The sequence below is a fragment of the Harpia harpyja genome, chromosome 6 (assembly GCF_026419915.1).
Source record: "Harpia harpyja isolate bHarHar1 chromosome 6, bHarHar1 primary haplotype, whole genome shotgun sequence".
Lineage (NCBI taxonomy): Eukaryota > Metazoa > Chordata > Aves > Accipitriformes > Accipitridae > Harpia > Harpia harpyja.
This window is the reverse complement of record NC_068945.1, coordinates 68,489,896-68,510,342: the sequence shown is the minus strand read 5'-3', so window position 1 is coordinate 68,510,342 and position 20,447 is coordinate 68,489,896. Positions and strand designations below refer to the sequence as shown.

Sequence of the window (20,447 nt, the reverse complement as noted above, 5' to 3'; positions counted from 1 at the left end):
AATTGCGACATTCACCCTTCAATGGCTTTGATTTGTCTTCAACGAGGGAGTTATTTTTGTTGATCACCCAGTGATTGTTGCAGGGTGAAGATGACATGTACTGTCAATGGAGGGTGTCCAATTGGTTAAACCCGAGGATCAGAGTTTGTATGGCAAAAAATACGTATGGTGCAGATCTCGCTGACACCTCAAAGGCTTGAGACGCTCAAATTCATTAGGGGAGAGGGAGAAACAGAGTTGGTGCTGCCATTTTAGCCGATTTTGACAAGAGGTTAATCTTTTCAAAGCAAATGTCCTACCAGCCTTTAACAGCTACAACCAACCTCATCTCAAACCTAAAACCCTTTGCCCCCCACCTTCTCTTATAAGCCTTCCAGTGAAAGATTCAAATGAAGGGGAAACAGCAATACAAGAATGCAATTCATCCAGACTTAGATTAATTTAGATTATTAAGAGTCGTTGATGTCTCAGCCCTACAGGGGTTGACAGTACCCTCTTCCCAGAAGTAGCCTTGTTTTAATTAATTGTTGTGACATGCAGCCAAGAGAAACAGAAATTATCCACCCTCACAGTAACATGTGACTTAAAACATATTTAAACAGAAAATAATGAGAATAATTATTCTAATAATAAATTATCCCAATAATTCTAGTAAATAGGGTCACTTAGTATTTTTTTATACTTTAATACTTTGACTAGTCTAAGGGATAGCTGTGAACTCAACATGAGCATTATCCGTTCTTCTGCCTTTCAAGTAGCAATAAAAGGCTTAATGGAGACTTTTACCTTTTCCTCTATGTGCTTCTGTCCCCTTTCCTCCACAGACACACACATTTCAGCATATTTAAATGCCCTACGAAAAAACTAATTGGCATTGAATGTAAGAGTCTTCACCTCAGTCTTGATGGAAGACCATAGGCTCCATTAAAATTAGATGTACAACACTATGCTATGGCAAAAACAAACAAACAAAATGCTTCTGTTTTCAAGGGTATTGAAAATTCTATGACATAATAAAATTAATGACAAATGCCCATTTCCTTTCATGGTGTCTACTGCACTAATCCTTTGAGGAGCTTACAAATAGCAATTCATATTCCAAGAAGAGTGTCAGATCTATATAAACAACATAAATGCATGATTCGAAGGAACACATGTGAATACAATGCACACAATCTCAAGACAACATAAACGTTATTAGATCCATTAAATTTCAAGCCTCCTCCTAGTTCTTGCACATTTTCAAAGCTCCTTTGCATACAATTAACATTTCAGTTTATAATGTCCAGCCCTTTGCAGAGCGGCTCATCAAAATGCTTTAATTTTTGGCCTTGAACTACAAGCATCAACTTGGCGTTGAGGCAACAAAGGAAGAGACAGAATGAAAAACAGGATTAAGACGTTTGAGGTAAATGGTACATACCTATTTATGTTTCACTTGAGACTTAAAGCAAGGAAACTTGTTACCCTGAGACTGCCATAGTCTGAGCATAACCAAAGTGGGTTTTTTAAGGTTTATCAAGACCAGAATCTTGGATTCTCTACCTAGGAGACATTATTCGCATATCATCACAGTATTATAATACACATACATACTTCATTGCCTTCTTTGGTGAACACTGAAATTATGGAAATTCTAGGATCAATGACAAAAATCAGTGGTTTCAAAAAACACCCACAAAACTGAAAGACTTCATGTAGATGGAAAAGGGGAAGCAAGATAATTAGGTCATGTCCTCTCTGACATTTATTTCAGTAAGCAGAAAATCAGATCGTGCTCTCTCTTTTATATGCAATTCAGAAGGTGAAAAAGTATATTCATACTGTACTTACTCGTGGATGGAATTTAACTGTGGGAATAGATATTCCCACCTCTTTGACATGCAAAGCAAGAGCAAATTTCTCAGCATAGTTATAAATACCCTAAAGGAAAACGTGCAGATTTCATTATCAGTTGAGCTTCGCCCTTGTGCATGAGATAAGGATGCGACTGTCCAGTAAATAGCCTGATGAGCCCTTGCTTAGGCTCATACCTACACAGACACGTGCTCCTGACTACTTGTGGTTCACTTCAGATTCTGGACCCTCATCTATGAGACAGGAGGAGAAAGAACAGGGTGTGACGGCAAGTTCAATAAGAAACACAAAGTTGACTAAAAAAACCCCTCAGTTAAAGCAGTGTTGCAAAGCCTTAGTCACCTGCTTCCTTAGGGTTAACAAGGCTTCTTTTGTGGCTATTTAAACAAAACTGCCCTTGCCCAGAACCTAAATTAACACTTTGTCCATCCTCTTAAGAACCAACACATGCCAATGAGGTTTTTCTTGCTGACTTGCCATGGAATTAACAGGCAAGGCTCCATGGCACTGAAAATTGATGGGGATTGGGAAACAAACTCCCAAAGCATCAACGATCAGGTCTTACAGGCTACAAGACAGGAATTTAAGCTGTGTGTCTTACTTTGTAATCTGTAACATTAAGAACATCAGTAGCATCTCAAGGGGAATAGAGAGAACCAACCCTCACATCTAATCTTTCCACACAGTTGTGAAATTGGGCAGATCTAACTGAAGTCCTGCTCCAGGGCATCTCAATCCCGTTCGCACCTTCAGACCTGAATTTTGTGGTCCTCTTGCTGAGCTGGTTTTCTGCTACAGTTCTGCAGCAGCAATTGAATGGAGGAGAACCTCAGTGCTCTGCATCCGTTGGGTGATGCTCTCACTGAAATCATCTCTGTCTTCAAGTATTCCTTGAGGACTGACGATGCAGCCAAAAGGACCTTTTGCAATGCATACATCGTGGTATTGCTGTTGGAGGGCTCTAGGAAAAAGTTGGTTTGACTCTCACACTAACAAAGCTCAGCACCTCCTAGTAACCCATGAACGTATGTCTTTTAAATTTATCCTGCCCTGGATTTCCTAAAAGTAGACCAGACAGACTGTATCAGCATGTAGTTACCGCAGTGACTTGTATTACAACAAAAAGAATCGGATAGCTCTTATGCTGTGTTTCAAAGACTTAATAGTGTCCTTAGTGCAACTGAGACATTTTTCTAAAGAAATACACAAAAGAAGGGACAGTAGCATGTGAAAAGAGGGGGCACCTTTTTGTCCTATATGTTGCTGTGCTATTTGTTACACAGCAAATAGCTAAACAAAGGCAAGAAAAACCCTAAGCATGGAAGTTGAAGCACAGTAAATTGTGAAAGGCAGTGATTTTCCAGCTGAGGAACGCTGACCATCTCTGCTGGCACCACAGGGAAGCTGCGATAATGCAAAAGCCCGAGGACACCATCTCAACGTATCCATCCCCATGCGTGCTGGGTGCACTCCAACATGAGCCAACCCTAACTCCTGCCCCAGAAGGCTCCCTTGAAGCACGCAGGCTTCATCTATCTCCATAAACCAACATTCCCTATTAAAACCAAAGTGACACTGAAGTCACGCACCCTTTGCCAACAATTCCGTACAAGTGCCTTCTGGGCCAACAGTGTTTTCGAGATGCTACACGAGAGAGACAACCCTTGAGCTTGAAATTTCACTTCTTGCTGTACCCCTTGGCCACCTCTGTACACCTCCCAGATAAATATCGATGGAGCTGAACAAAGGGAAAAAGACATTTTACACTTTGTAATGATGAACATTAATGGCCTGTGACACAACTGCTCTCTCTGGGGTGGCTTGTCATACAAGGTGGAAATTTTGCCCCCAACTTTGTAATGACATGTATATCAAAATTGTCAAAATATTTACTGTAAAAAGCACCTCCAGGCCAAGTTTAAGGTGACTTCTATGTTCTTGTTTTGCTTTTCTTTTTTCCCCTCAATATATTTTGCTTCTGAAGGGGGATACTACACACACAGTTATAAAACCAAATGCTGCAAGGAAAAGACTCTTATTTACATGCCTCCAACCACTCCGCTGCTCACAAAACCAGCTGGTTCCTTGTTCTCACCACACCTGCACTGCGGTTCTCTATTCTTTTTTCTTGAGGGGACACCTACTGGTTCTGCATCTTTCAAAAAATTACACTATATTGCTTATTGTGCAATTATTTTGCAAAAGTTACGTATCAGTTCTAGAAAAGAGCAACGAAATGACAAGATAGAGGAGATGGAAGAATTCAAACATATGCTTTAAATGTCACAAACAGCAAAGATCGGCACAGTAAAAGCCATCAGAAACTGGCAAAAACTGTAAAACTGCTAAATATAATTAGGTATTTAATTAGAACACCAAAGCATTACTAATACATCCTTTAAAATTTGGGAATTCAAAGCATATAAACTAAACTGAAACCTTTCTATTTCTGTATGACTGTGTGCAAAAAATTAATCTATAAAAATAATTTCCTATGAACCACAGTTTCAACACCCTTGGGTAGCAGCACCACGTTGTATCTGAGAATCTGGGAAAAAAAATCTAAATAAGGCTCCCAAAATCCACCTCTCGCAGAGAAAGAAACATAAAAGGAACATATTTTAAAAATCCCCCTCTCAGACTTCTGCTTCAGTGATTATGTAGGAGCAGCAACGGAGACGGAATTAGAGTGCTATTGCAATGTAGCTTCGACATGGACCTTGAGCAGAAGCAGCCAGAACAGAAGGAAATCTTTGCCAGTGAACATGGCTCTGGAGGAATTTTGCTAGAATGGCTAAATTGGAGGGGTAAGGAAAATGCACATGTTGAAATAACTGTGCAGAAGCAGCCTTGAAGGCTAGACCAAATGCTCATGCTCTAGGAGATGAGTGATGACGGACTCCTACCTGGATGGTGGTGGTTGAGAGACCACACGACAAACCCTATACTATGAGACATTAGCTTATTTACCTCCTACTTAATCAGTTGCCTCTTTCCTTTGTTAAACTACCCCAATTAATAATCAAGAAGTTCCTAATCAGAAACTAAGGAATAAATCTGTGGAAAGGGCGCTCATTTATAAACAGAAGCAAAGAGCATCATTTAGCACCGACTTGTTTAGTTTCACAAAGAACAACGCAAACAGGGCAACTACAGTCCGTCCTTGGGCAAGTCATTTAAAATGCTACTTCACTAAAATAACAGTGTTTGGAGACTACCTGAAAAAACAGAGGTGAAACAATGTAGAAACACAATGAATTAAAAGGTCTGATGATGTACTCAAGTTGGTACGTCCTAAATCAACAAGTTTCAGCAAAGCTTATCTAGCCATACCCAAAAGGCCTGCACCTCTGACGAAATCAAGCTTCAAAATGTATCGCTGGGGATTTGGGTATAAAAAGACTTCCTAAAAGTAAAAAAGGTTCTGGCAGAGCATGGAACTGAACCTCAAGCTCCTAAATTCACTGTTTCTTTGCAGACATAACCAAAAAGCTATGAATGGGTTAAATCCCAGCAGTTTTTGTACAACATCTGATTGTCCTACTTATTTGAAGAAGAAAAAAAATCATTCCACTGAAATTCCAAAGGGGGAACTCCAGTGTGAAGATCTATGAAGTGACAACCACTAATGACTTTTGACAATTCGACTTTTTTCTGTGTTGAGCTGCTGGGACTTGCCACCAAACACAGGGAAGTCTTAGAAAATGCCCGTTAGCGGCACTGACATCATATTTTCTCCCCAAGCCAGGCTCTTCATGCCTGATGCTAAATCCATCCAGAGAGAGATTTACGCCTATTAAGCTCTGTAAAAACCTACTGTCAGCCCCGGTTATCCCAGTTTGATTTTGTATGAAAAGGAGAGGAAAACAACATATTTTACATTGCCTTTAAAATTTGGCAGGCCACCTGAATGCAAGACATATGTCTGACAAGATCTACCTGAGCTTCAGGAATTTGAAAGAATTATAAGAAAGATTTTATTTCATCTTCTTTTTGAAAGAAGAAAAATGTCACTATTGTCACACCATTGGTCTTTTTCATCTTTCTTTTTTAGCAACATATGTTAAACTAGAGGAACAAACATTTCTTAAATGCCATGGGCTAGAGGAAATTCTGGGTCATGACTTTAGAGGGTTTTTAATGATATGAGTCCCATCATGAGACTACACATGTACATGTGCTTCCCTGCAGAAAAAAAAAAAGATGCAATCAATTTAAACCTCTTAATCAAAAATCTAGGCTAAAGATATAGAATATATACATGATGTTTTTAATTCATTTTTCCTTTGATGCTTTGTTACCCAAATGAATTTCATATCTGAATGGGCGTGGAGTTTGACTTATCAATGCAGGATACTTATCACAGAATGGTTTGGGTTGGAAGGGACCTTTAAAGGTCACCTAGTCCAACCCCCCTGCAATGAGCAGGGACATCTTCAACTACACCAGGTTGCTCAAAGTCCCATCAAACCTGATCTTGAACTCTTCCAGGGATGGGGCATTGACCACCTACCTCTCTGGGCAACCTGTTCCAGTGCCTCACCACCCACATCCTAAAACACTTCTTCCTTATGACCAGTCTAAACCTTCCTTTTCTCAGTTTAAAACTGTGGCCCCTTGTCCTGTCTCTAGAGGTCCGGGTAAAAAGTCTCTCTCTGTCTTTCTTATAAGCTCTCTTTACACACTGAAAAACCGCAATAAGGTCTCCCCAGAGACTTCTCTTCTCCAGGCTGAACAACCCCAACTCTCTCAGCCTGTCCTCATAGGAGAGGTGCTCCAGCCCTCTGGTCATCTTTGTGGCCCTCCTCTGGACTCGCTCCAACAGGTCCATGCCTTTCTGTTGCTGGGGACCCCAGAGCTGGATGCAGCACTTCAGGTGGGGTCTCACGAGAGCGGAGCAGAGGGGGAGAATCCCCTCCCTCGACCTGCTGGTCACGCTGCTTTTGATGCGGCCCAGGATACAGTTGGCTTTATGGGCTGTGAGCGCACAGTACTTCTGTGTTACGTTAGGCTTTGCAACACCAAAGATGGAAAGAATGTGAAAAGGTGACAGTTCGCTGGTGTTAATCCTTATGAATCAAGAATATTGCTATGAATTGTAATTAATTTCTGCAGCGGTAATGGGACTGTGGCACGTGGTTTCATCAAAATTCAACTTTGCTGATTAAACATCTTCAGGAATTTGGTTGTTCTACATCAAAATTATAACAGGAGGTAAAGGTCACCTGGAGCCACACTTCTATTCATTAGAATTCAGATTTTTTTTCTCTCCCTCCTCCTTTCTTTGCCAGATTAGGCACACGACCAAAGCAACTAAGCATACAAATTTGGTAGTTCAGCCTCCCCTGCTTCATTTGCATCTGTTGATTCATTTGTGCACATAGATAAGGTCAATGCAAATTGAATTCTCTGCCTTTTTAAAAAACTTTGCCCCATCTACCATTTAGCATGATCATTTCTCACACAGAATTAGGGGCAATGCTACCTGAGAGAGTTTTCCTCTCCTACTATAGCAAAGCCAAAATGAATAGTAATTCCTTTGGGTTTGAACACAAAGAGGCTTTCTGGATAGCGCTTTATGCCAGACGCACAATACTTTTCAAACCAGGCGTGTGTGCAGGGATCTCTGAAATAGCTTTTATTTATCAGCCCTCCAGGCATGATGCTTATTTTGCCAAGCTTTGGGGAAGGTTTAAGGGCACAGGAAGAACTTATGGAAAAAACCCCACCACCTTCATTTTGTTTACCTAACTGACTTGATTGACATTTTTAAATGATATTGTACTCTCAATAGCTATTGCCTTCAATTCAAAGAACTTAGCCACATTACTTCAAAGATAGTATTTTTAACATTGTAAAACGCTTGATGGTAGGTAATTACAACACATTATCAGAATAACTCTAATACCGCATATACTATATTACAAATGACAACCAGCAATTAAACCCATTATTGCCTTTCATCAAACTAACGAGAAAAAACCACTTAACTATTGGCCTGGGCGTATCTAAAACTGATAATAAATACCCGTTCTGCTTACTCAAACAATAGTTCTCCATCCTTGACTTCTGTTTGTTTTTTTAATATGGAAGAGGTGCCAAATATTTTCTTTAGGAGTCTCTTGAGGGATGCACATGGCAGATGTCCTCCCATCAGACAACGGAAAATGTGCATTTCACATGGCTGGAATGGATACACCTCTTGTGTGACCAGACACATGCCAGCAGTGGGGACTTTGGGGAAAAAGGCAGCTGAGCAGAGGTTGGATGAACTTTTTTATCAGCAGATCATATAGGCGACAAGTTTGGCACCTCTTACATAGAAGAAAGATTGGCCCGGATTAACGGGAAGCAGAAAATACTCCCACATACTCCAAGTGTCATGAAGAACTAGGAATAATGCTGCCTGGGAAGGAAATGAAACAATAATTTAGGAGCCAGGCAAAGGAGAGCGAGCGAAATACCGATGTTAAGAAAAGATAGGAACTAGCAATCTAGAGATTCCTGGCAATTAATTAACTTTTATTATTTAACAACAATTTGCTTTCAGTTCAGATTAACGATTTACATGTGGTGCAGGCCCAGTCTGATTTTCAGAGTGAATTGCGAGACCCATTTTCATTAAAACCAATTATACGGTATGTATCAAGAGAGATGACTTTCACAATGAGGAATGGATTACAGCGATAGACTGCACAGCCCTGTAAAATAAAATGAAGAATGATTCTAGACTCAAGAATTGTCTCCACCTTTTGTAAAGATGTCGCAAAAGAGGATGGTTTTTATTTCCTCCCTGTAGTATTATACAACTTCAGAGCATTTAAATTTTCCTACTCCGTGTAGCAGTTTTGATTTGCTGTGCTGTGATCTCTCCATTGTCTGGCCATCCACCAGACCACGGCTCTCACTCATCCTCCTCCAAAAGCTGCAGAATAATGACTTTCTTCTGAGAGCTCTGGAGACCTATTAGAAGAGAACCAAATCTGACACTTTCCAATATTTCTCATTTCTTGTTGTATTTAGTGTTATTTCTAGAAGGTCTCCAATTTTTGCAGAACAATTATGTCTCGTGTCCACTGAACTAGCTACCTGGCTCAGGACTAAAACTTACCAACTTGGGTATCCCAAAACCAAGGAACAGACAATTTTTGAGGGATCTGCACTTATTTAGCAATGCTATTTGACCTTAGGGAGTGTAAACATTTTTAGTATTTTTTTTTTTAACTTTGAAAACACCCACTCTCTGTTACTGCAGAGATAATGAACTCTTTACTGAAAAGAGTCACCAAAAATTATTAAAGCCACTAAGAGCTTCAGTCAGAACCTGATCATCGTTACATTTTACAGTACACACAGCACTGCTAGTACACTGCCTTCTCTGTAGTCTTTTTATCCCTATGATAAATCAGTCAGGGCAGCCAAAATAAAACCTAAATAAAAGGAGTGCTTTTGTGTTCAGAGGCATTATCACATCATTTAGCATCCCTGGTACCACCACTCCATTAGTTTTAAGTATTATTGCAAGGATTGGTTCTTAAGTCACAATAAAGACTGGAAAAAAAAAGATGCTGTTAGTTTCTGCTATTTTGTAACATTTATTTTACTATTCCACAGCAAAAAAAACCCAGAAACCAACCGATCTGAAGGTACAGACAGAGCTAAGGCGATAGCCTTAACTGGTTCTACTGGGCTCCTGAAATCTCAAGTTGCCACTATCATGGAACAGCAATTGCATCTAATAGTCCATTTCAAAAATTAAATTCCAGGTAATACGTCACCATCTGGATTTTCTCCAGAAACAAAACTACTTACTGCTGTCCATACACTCAAATAAACATCCATAACACTTAGACAAGCTGTGATTCACTGGAGTCCACCTCAATAGAAACGCAGCTTCGTACTCTCCTTTTCATGCCCTGTCCCCGAGTGCAGAAGCACTTAACTGTCCATAAAACCCTCACCACAAACCAGCCACCGTCAGTTGTCTGACAGTGCTATTCATCTACAGATGACAAACTACTGAACTGACATGTGGAATAAGAGTTATCTCCAATTTACAGAGAAGGAAGCAGAGGCAGAAGGGATTAAATGGCGTCAGACCCGTAGTTGCTGCTACCACGTGGGAGTGGGGTCACCAACCCCGCACTGAGAGGCTCCCAGCGTTTCATCTACATTTCAGACATGGTCTCCAGAAAGAATATTCCCATTTTGAAAGCCAGCAAAAGAACCTGACTTTAAGGAATGCAATGATGAGAAGAAAGCTGCTTGAGGCTTGCACAAGGCGTTCATACCACCTTGTGCTAGATGTAGTCCTCAGAGTTGACTAAATCACCCAAGTAGGAGCAGGCAGCAGAGCCATCACTACCAGGCTACAGAAGGACTCTCAGAGCAAAACTAAGCTGTCACCCACTTGTTGCACCCCTCAGAACAAATCTATTTGAAAAAAACAAACAAACAGAAAAACCCCAACAAAACCAAATAAAAAACAAAACCCGGAGACACAAAGTTACAATAAAATGGAAAATCTGGACCTTGACTAATAACACTGAGAATTTATATGACTTTCAGTTCTGTTCCGCCTATTCCAAATCCGCACAGAATTTATGATCGTTCAACTCGACGCTTCATCCACAACGGCTTCATCCCCGTCAGTCGCATAACCAGGACTTCCACATAGAGAGCAGTTTCATGCTGAGGTGTTAATGAATTGATGTCTCTGAAAAGCTTGGAAGTTATTAGATGAAAGGAGCTACAGAAGTACTTAGCAGTGGTATTACACAATGTGCAATTACTGCTAATGTATCCGGTATTCAAGATGCCTGGTACCCAAAATAACGGCCAACTTCTTTCCTGTAAAATTTCTTATGGCTATTCTGCACATCTCCAAAAATTAGCAGAATTTAAAATGAAACTCCACAGGAAAACTTATTCTGTGTATGACCTGGTGTCTGAAAAACATGCTCCTCTGTGGGCTGACTTCCCTGCAAGGCATCTCCTACGGTGCTACGAGGACTTTCCTTTTGCCATGTGCCTTTGGGGCAGCAAGTGGTTGTGCAGCCCCATCTCATGTGGCCAGACCAAAGAACCTGGTCTATAAAACAGGAATAAATGAGGGTCCCGCACTGTAATATCCATGACAGAATTCAGCAGAATGGAAAAATGCAGCTTACTGGTGAAGTAACTTTAAAATCATTATTTTTAGCTCCGCTCAGGAAACTGAAAAGAGGGTAATAGTTGAAATAAACATTTCAGATCTCACTCTTTGCAATCACAAATGAAAATTAAATGCTTTGAAAATCTCTTTTTTTCCCTTTTACTATCCCTGGAGAAGACTGAAATTCACCTCCATGCTCTAACTGAGATAACAGCTATAGTTTCCCCAAATTACAAAATTTTACATTGTACATAAGGTTTTAAATAGCTTTGCAAAAACCCAGCAAGAATAATCTAGCTAAAACACAAAGCAGAGAGAGCGCTCCAACATGAGTGGCCCAGTGCTAAGGGAATTCAGTTCGCTACCAAAGGCTTTTCCCAGAAGACCCTTTCGCTAAACAACATGACGTTTATGTAAAAAAAAAAAAAAAGATAAAAATTAAAACTCCTTTCATATACGTGTTCCTCTGATTGCTATATAGGGGATATGGGGTCCAAAACCCACTGTCATTCTGGGCTTTATATCTTTGCTTTTAACAGCAAATACAAAATACACGAATCACTTTGTTCTCATCAACCAACACCTCTCCTGTATTTCAATCGAAAATTCGTAAAGCTTTATGAATGTAACCACACACACTCTCCAAAGTTTTTCAGGGTAATAATACTGTAACTTGGACTCAAGACACACTAGGTTTTCATCCTTGGATTTCCCCTATCGTATTCAGGGAAAGCCCTCACTAATGTATTTGCTGAACAGCTTCCATAGGCAGATTACAAACTTAGAATTTGTCAAGTTTTTTTTTCCCTTTTCTTCCACAATGAAAGTGAAGGATGCTTTTCTACTTTTGCCTTGTGAGTTTTTCTGTCGCTTTGCAGATTTTTTTTGCAGTGTCAGAGTAGTACGTGCTGTATTTGAAATGAAAGCTGGTGCTAGTAAAGCAAGTTTTAGCTCCTGTGGAAGTTCATTCCCCAATGCCAACTGAGCTCCTAGAAAGGAACCAGCTCCTGCATGGGAGTATCTCACCTTGTGATTGAAGAGATTTATAGCATCTGATAAGCCAAAGCATTAAATTTGGATCTTGATGTGTAACTCAGGCTCCTTAAAGCATTTTCAGATTAAGCCATTTTGTACTTAAGATGGTTAAATTAAATAAATGGATCCATCCTTCCCTTCCAGCTTTGCTAAGTATTTTTCTGACCAAGAGGTTTTTAAGCACCACAATACTCATGCTTCAGGGCGGGGTGGGGGGGAGAAAAGGAAAAGAAACAGGAAAAAGAAAAAATCTACAAATTTCAATGCATGCAAGACCCATTTCAATCATATTTAATCTCTCATTTCATTAACACAACATCTACAAACCTTTGCAGAATGTTCCGTATAACAGATTAGCACGTAACTAGTAAAATAAAAATAAATAAAAGAATTGTGATTTTTGGTCCATGTTTCTACTGCACCAGCTCCTTTCCCTCAGTCTCGGTTGCAATCTGAAAAGATGACCTTCTAGTAACAAAGGAAGGTTGCTCACCAGCTCTAATCAACTTCTTGCACCTATCCTGCTAACAAGATGCCATCAGGCGATGACAATTTACAGCCAGTTTGAGTTCACACAAGATTCAAGTTTCTTTTGAAAGCAAGCTATGCATTTTACAAACCCCGTCTCACCTCGCAGGTCCCTGCTACAATAATCTGAACCAATTCACCTGTCTACCTGGGTAAAGCGTAAAGCACGGGCAGCAAATCAGTCAGTCAGTGTGGCTGCCTGTAAGTTTGTGTTGGAGAAATATGGATTAATGGAAAAAAAAGAACTCTTTTTCCCAGATCTTTCTTTTCTTTTAATTCTGCCAAATAAATTTGCAGCCATCATATGAGTACTTACAGAAGATATTTTAACTGAGCACACCCTTGTGAAATTGTAAAATTAGCTAGATATTAGCTAATACACACAGTTTTACATGGAAACAGAGCTAAAAGAAAGCCAAAAAATTGCAGGTATATTACATTCTCTTAAGGAAAAACGCACGTGTATTTTTTTTAAAAAGTGTTTAGGCCTGGAAAACATGCTAGTGGAGTTGACTTTCAGAGGCCTTGGCTAGCTGGCTCTTGCGTAAGGAAACGCTCCGATGTAAAATTATTTGGTCCAGTGACACAACGTGAGAAACGTAAGAGGAATTCCCCAGACTACTTGCCACACCTGGTACTGGGCAAGACCCACTAAAATGAATTTCCTCAAATTTATCCTCTTCCTTCTTAGGACTGCTCCAAAGATTTGCTGGCATCTGTAAGACCCTGGGAAGACCAGAGTAGCTTCTTGTGGCGGGTCGACCTCGGCCAGCTGCTAGACCCCCACCCAGCTCCTCTCTCACTTCCCCTCTTTAACAGGACAGGGGGTAGAAAATAAGATGGAAAAACTTGTGGGTTGAGAAAAAGACATGGAGATCACTTACCAATTACCATCATGGGCAGAACAGAATTGACTATTTAATTTTTGAATTATAATATTAAAGAGAATTAGTAATAACTTTATAATCCAGTCTATAAATCCAGATTTGTATAACTATTGTAATTTCACCATAAGTTTATTTACTAATAATTGTTCTATTTTGATTAGACTTAGTAAAACACCAGCTAGATTAACAATAAATTCACAGGTCCATATACAAGATGTGCTGGCTGTTGTCCACATTAAAATTTTGTGTAACACTACAGCAAGCTCGGAAAATAAAAAATAACCCTCTTCCAGTCCAACACCCACTCCTCTAATGGTGGGAAAACCCATGATTATTCTTTGCACAGTATGAAACCAGCACTTCTTGCAAACTTAACCCACATCCACCAGCCATGCCCAGCACCTCTTTGGGAAAGAACCAGATGAGCAGATCTACACAAGGTTTGCTGGTATATCTTAAGACTTGATGTCATTCCCGCTGTATTTAGCGTTGGTGTGGCCTCACCCTCAGTGCTGTGCGCAGTTCTGGGTTCCACAAATTAAGAAGGTTGTTCAGGTACTTGAATGCCTCCAGACAAGGACAACAAAGCTGGGGTTGGAAGGCATGTCCTATGAGGAGTGGCTGAGGACACTGGGTTTCTTTAGTTTGGAGAAAAGGAGGTTGAGGGGACACCTCAGCTTCTCCACAGCTTCCTGAGGAGGGGACGTGGAGAGGGATGTGATCTCTTCTCCCTGGGATCCAGTGATAGGACGTGTGGGAATGGTTCAAAGCTGCGCCAGGGGAGGTTTAGACTAGACATTAGGAAGCATTTCTTTACTGAAAGGGTGGTCAAACACTGGAACAGTCTTCCTATAGAGGTGGTCAATGCCCCAAGCCTGCCAGCATTTAAGGGGCATTTGGCCAATACCCTTAATAACATGCTTTAACCTTTGGTCAGCCCTGAAGTGGTCAGGCAGTTAGACTAGATGATCGTTGTAGGTCCCTTCCGACTGAACTGTTCTATTCTAAGACACGACTCGTGTCTTGCGATGCAGTATTCACAAGGAATAAATAAATAAGTCACTGAAAACTCATATGACATCACAAATCTCTACTTACAGTATAATAAAAATATTAGTGTTCAGCAATATGGGGAACTTTAATCCTGCTCTTTGAGAAAATTAGTTAAATGCTACAACTAAACTTAAGCAGCACTTCCATTAAGAAATGAGCTGAAAGTACTTTGTTGGCTTGATGAACATAATATGGGTTAGAAGTAATTCATTATCATGGAATTGAATTAACACTGTTTTCAGCTATTCAGCCTAAATTCTTGCAAATGTCAAAATTTCTATGTTCCTCCTTCAGGTTGTATTTCACCCAAAGGAAAGGAGGAGCTGCAGACATGTGAAATTTCTGACAGGCTGTTGATTTTCTGTATGGATGAAGCATGTTTGAAAACTCAAAACTTGACTGATCTGCTGAAGCACATTCTCTGACAGACAATATAAAATCAATGCACCACATATTAAGAGTTTTTTTTGGCGTGTAAGAGTTTTTGTTTGTGTGGGAGGTGTGGGGGGGACTGCTTTATTTTCTGTCATCGAAAATGAACAGCCTTACCTTAAGGTTTTTATAAACTGTCATCTTTAATCAGACACACACAGTAAGACTGTCAGTCCTCATAAAGCATCAGGGAAAAAAAAGCACAAAACGTGAAGCTGTTCCCCATCCCTTTCCCGTGCATGTGCCCTGTTTCTGCGATGGCCTCAGTCAGAACTAAACCTTTTCTTAGCAGTGTCACAACAACAAGCTCTTCTGAAATGTGTCTTTATAATTCAGCAACGCAGACTTTATGAGAGCTTGTCAAAGAGAAAAGAGTTAGGATTCGCCTGCAAGAAACATTCATTCCCGCTGTTGACAGATATAAAGTACTAAATGTCAACAGCAAGGGACTCGTCAACTAAATGTCTTCTAAACACTCATTAAACCAAGGGGAGAAAAAAAATTCAGTAGGTGGGTGTCAAATTGCTCCCTTAAGATCTCGATTCAGGTCAATTGAAGTAAACAGCGAGTGTATGAAAAGTTGCATCAAGCATCTGTCATACTCAAGGATGAGTATTAACGATTCCAAAATAAAGATGGGTATATTAAGCATCGTGGTGACTACCGGTACCGTAATGAGAAGCAGGAGATAAGGGCTCCTGATCTGAGCCCCATTTGTCTCGCCGTGCCACAGAGCCCGCGGAGAGGCACCAGCTCCTTGCCTCCATAGCCTCCCTCTCTAAAGGGAAGATATTGCCTACCTTGCAGAAGCCAGATTTAGATTAACTAAGTGATATTTTTTCCCTGTCTTTGAAGGTAAGGGATATGTCTGACTCTAAGACTTCAAAAACAGTATTCATGGAATCCAGATGGTTATATTTTTAAGGGGTCACTGACTTTAAAAGTTTGCAAATAAAGTCTTCCTATGTACATAACAGCACCTGTTTTTTTTTTTTTACTTAACTCCTTATCCTCTGAATATTATTCAACCTGAAATACAAACTTTAAGCAGTCAATAAGATCCCTCTCCCAGCTCGAGTCGGTTTTATCGATTTCTCTAAAATCAAGTATTTTAGGTTTGATTTCAAAAAGCTAGAGACATCAGCTCTCATTATTTAGCACTATCTGTGCCCTAAGATTATTTGACATTTTCCATTTACTTTAATAATAATAAAATATACTTCTTAGACTGACAAAATACCACATACTTTTCTTAACATACTTGGTATCATTTAACATAGTCTAAACATACTCAATGTAACTAACAAACTAATCTAATTTTCACACTCCTTTTGCTTCCCATATAACACATTCCCCATATTATCAAATATTAATTTTATAGCACACAACTACAAGATATTACAGCATATTTTAAAATCAAATTAGTAGTTTATTATTATAGCTGTACAAATATACTAATAAAAGGGATTATCAGCGAGGTACACACGGGTTCTTACTTATATACATAGTTTTGTATCAGTTACAGTTACGTAGTTATGAACAGTGCTCAGCTGCAGCAGCAGTTGATGCTCACACAGACCAAAGGACTTAGATGCCCCATAGGAACCAATGACAGCTTTGCCATCCCCTCCCAACATTTTCAAAATAAACAGAGGATTTATATTTTACATACAGTACCTTTTATCTTGACATATCCTGAATTAAATAGAAGCTTAACACGATTATTCCCAAAGCACGGAAAGCTAAAACATCACTGTTAATACATATGTACCTGTGTGTATGTACATATTCTGTACATCATGCACCTCCCTCCCAAGGACAGGTTACCAGCGGAGTCTGAAATTTGACCTTCAGCAGTTCCGTGCCAATTGCCACCAGTTGGTGAGGAACATGCTGATATCAACAGGCAGCAAAACTAAATTACTATCCTCCTTGATTATTCCCTAATGAATTTATTTTATTTATTAAAAGAGCAATCGCTCCTTTATTAGCATTAACATAACTGGAAGAAACAGGAAATTCCAAAAATGCTATCAAGTAAAAAGCTACTGCTTTAAATGATGGAGACCAGCATAAATGAACATAATCACTTAATTGTTAAATTAAAATGTCAAATTATTACCTGCTCTCTTCCCCCCACTCCAACCAATCTGAAATACCAAGAACAAGCAAACTTTGCAGTGCCTTGGACCATGCACACACCTGAGCGTTAAACTTTAGTCTTTGCATCTCAAACAACATCAGCACAGTCGAATCAGTAATTTTGCCTTTCCTTCTTCCCTTTTTTTTTTTGCTACTCTAATAAATCAACACTTTGCTTCTCACTTTCTTACTCTCCAGACTTTGAAATCAAAGGCAGTGATTAGAACATCACTGACACGGCGCAGTTCCTCCCATCTGGCAAACAGGGAGATGGCAGCAGACAGACACTGCCCGTTTGATAGAGAGGTAAAGGGTGCCAGGTCAATTTAGCCTCTCTAGTCCACTCCTTCACAAGGACACGATCTTGCTTAGAAGCGACTGCTTCTTCCGAATCAATGAACACTTTGCTTTCTCTTCCATCCTACAACCCTTTTAATTGCTGCTTGATCTTAATGAAGTGTGGCTGATATTAATAAATGGATACCCTCGCGGCCTTAGTACCCAATATCCAAACAACGTTCAACTGAGTTAGCATCAGCAGTGCTTTCACAATTCCAAACGCCATCATCCCCTCCATCTCCAGTCCCTCCTGTCCCTCCCCCTTAAGCCTCAAGACTGCAGACATCTGTTCTTCAATTGTCTGGTAATAAACATGCTCTATAAAGCATATGTAAAATGATTATTACCCTGAAGAGCCAAGTGCCTTTCAAATGCCAGCTGAAACAAATAAACATTAAAAAAAAAAATCCCCACCAAACAAATGTTACAACAGACATCACTCAGGCTGTTCAATATTCCACAACGTAAGGGCGTCAGTATTGGTCCTGCACGTTTCCCTCCTCCAACGGGAGACATTAGTCCACAGACCAGTAACACCAGCGCTTTCATGATCCAAGCAGATGTTGGTTAGCAGTGAAGGATGAAGAAAGCAACTGGACGCTTTTGGTAACTTTTATACTTTGACACCTCCCGCAATATGTAATTAAGGAAAATCAGATGTGTATTCCTCTTCAATTTGTAAGTGCAATTAGTTTTCATATGTAGTTAGTAAAATCTATTCCCAGGAATCATCTCCACTAGAATACCCACTTGTCTTCCAAAAATTCACTATTCATTTATTACGTGTGTGGTGGTGTCATTAAGTCCTGGTAATTAATCTGGGGCTTGGTGTGTCTCAGTTGTCCTAGTGGAAATTAGGGACCCACATCCCAAATGGCATTAACATCTCACTGCCCAACTCTGGCTCGATGCTCTAAATGAAATCGAGGGAAGGAAGACTTTGAAAACCATTCGTATGTATTTGCCCTTACGCTCTCCACGGTTGTTAGTTAAGAGTTTCTCTAAAGAAACTTTTGTTACTGGAGATACGCGGGTTAATTCACAGCCCCCTGAAAGCCTGCTGACTCTCTGTTCTTCAAAAGGATCTGGAGCCAAGCTCAACCTCAGTTTGTAAATAAAGAAGGATCCAAAAAAAGGGTATTATAACCAGTAAACTTAACACTGTGATTGTGCAACTCTGATGTGATAGACAATGACATTTTTCATATCGGTAGTACAAAAAAAAGAAAAATTCAGACTGATGAATATGAATGCTCTGGTTACAACTCTCCCCCTAACATTACTGTGCTGAATTACTTTTTAAAGCCATCACTTAATGCGATGCTCAGGCTTTAAATCATCACGCCAGTGTCTGGTTTCTCAGTGATCCCGTTAGCTTAATACTTTTAGAAGCACTCAGCTTCCTAATATAATCAGCTAGCCCATACAGTGCTAAAACTTCTCTGTCAACATGTTTATGTGAACTTGATAAAAATAAGAAAAAACCCAAACAAAAACCCCTTCTAAATAAAATATTGATCATTTTTAATTCAAAACAGATTCATTTTAAGCCTATACAAGCGACATTGATGAAAGATGATTGAGGCAGGCCATAAAGAACCTGGACAACAAATGGAAAATAAAGCAAGTGAAAACTTCACACCTCTGCAGCAATTACCTCGTCAAGAGCTTGACACTTATACAATAACGTCTAGAGAAGGGTGACAAAGATCTAACCAACAAGGAATGCACACATAAGATGATGTGCTAGAAATTATTGCAAACGTCAATATTTTAGCAAATCCACCATATTCAGCATTTTACAACCACAGCCAGCACCATATAGCCAATTTTAACAGGACTCGATGGGTAAGCCAGTTTGCTGGTAGGACAGGTCATTGCTATCAACTCCCATCAGGAGCAGAATTCCCTATAGGTAATTATTATCAGCAAGAGAAATCCAGTCCTGGTCATCCCAGATATGCTGCACCCCATGCATCATGCACACAGCAAAGTTGAGGATCATGAATTAAATCTAAGATAGCAAGGACTCACGTGTTTACTCTGTCAATCATTAAATTAGGCAAAATCACATTTAAAAAGTTTCTACAGTCTTCACTTACACCCAAACTCACCCCATTCTGCAGTGAGAAAAGGGTAAGCTGGGTCACAGGGTATTTTCCTTCTCTTCATGCAGTTATTGATGAACTACTCAATGCAAGGAAGTTAAGATGTTGCAGATGGTTAGCATGAAAAATATATTGTACGCAGATACCTTAATCTTGATGCAATTATTTTTTATGAGGCAAATTATTTCTATTGCCTATCTTGCAAGCTGGTAATGAAAGTGAAGTGTTTGTGAGAAGTGCTATTTAAAGCAGAGCACTCATGTTTGACTCAGATGGCAAAAAAAAGGGGGAAAAATTAAGCAGGAAGGCAAATAGAAAGAAAGAAGTATTTTCACCGGTTTCTAAATCAATGTGAAATACCTCATCAATAAAAATAAGAACATCATCACCCCGCTCTGTGCTTGAAAGAAGCCTGTAAATTCATTAAAGATTAAGAGATTGAAGTCCATATTACAGTGGTTGTATCTTGAATAGCATATTGCATCTTAACCACTGTCCATCTTTTCTCATAATATAATGGCTGAAAACTATAAATCATGCTGTAGCAAATTTATTTTTAGCACATTTCTTTTGTTTAAGAGACAGAGGTTGAAACAAAATATGCTTATGAAATTTTCCATTTCATTATGGGCATCTAGCGATAAATGAAGAGTGTACAATGTACGTAACCCTTTTTTCAAGGAAAGATCTTAAACACCATAACAAATTTTTGTATGTCCTCACAGCAGGTGCTGTTCTCAAGATTATTCCAATATCTAGTATCATGACATCAGAAACTTAAATTTGGAGGAATTTATGCACTTTCCATCTATATTTTTAAGTCCTGAGAAGTCACAGATGACCACAGTTCTCAGCTACTGAGACATCAGTCAGGATATTCCATCCTCTGGGGATCGGATTCCCATTACTTTT

At 39.6% G+C, this 20,447-nt stretch overlaps 1 protein-coding gene across 1 annotated transcript in view; it reads right to left on the bottom strand.

Moving 5' to 3' along the window:
* The window catches only part of EXOC4 (exocyst complex component 4), a 414,930-nt gene that overhangs the window by 196,803 nt on the left and 197,680 nt on the right, over positions 1 to 20,447 (bottom strand). The window lies entirely within an intron of this gene.